The following is a 342-nucleotide window of genomic DNA, read 5'->3' on the forward strand; positions in this document are numbered from 1 at the left end:
AGACCATTAAACCCCTTAGGGTCCGTTTGGCAACTGACACTTTTCCTAAAACCCATAAAACCCATTATTACAACACTCCCCCTCAAGTTGGTGCATAGATATCACATATGCCCAACTTGCAGATAATAGGATGAAACATCTTACTACTAAGACCTTTAGTAAATACATCAGCCCGTTGTTCATTACTGGGAACAAAAGGCACAGTGATAACGCCCCATATCTAGCTTCTCTTTGATGAAGTGTCGATCGATCTCCATATGCTTGGTTCGGTCATGCTGGACAGGGTTGTGAGCAATGCTATTAGTAGATTTGCTGTCACAAAAAAGCTTTATAGGAAGAGTA

The sequence above is a fragment of the Macadamia integrifolia genome, chromosome 9, assembly GCF_013358625.1.
Source record: "Macadamia integrifolia cultivar HAES 741 chromosome 9, SCU_Mint_v3, whole genome shotgun sequence".
In the NCBI taxonomy this organism is placed as follows: domain Eukaryota; kingdom Viridiplantae; phylum Streptophyta; class Magnoliopsida; order Proteales; family Proteaceae; genus Macadamia; species Macadamia integrifolia.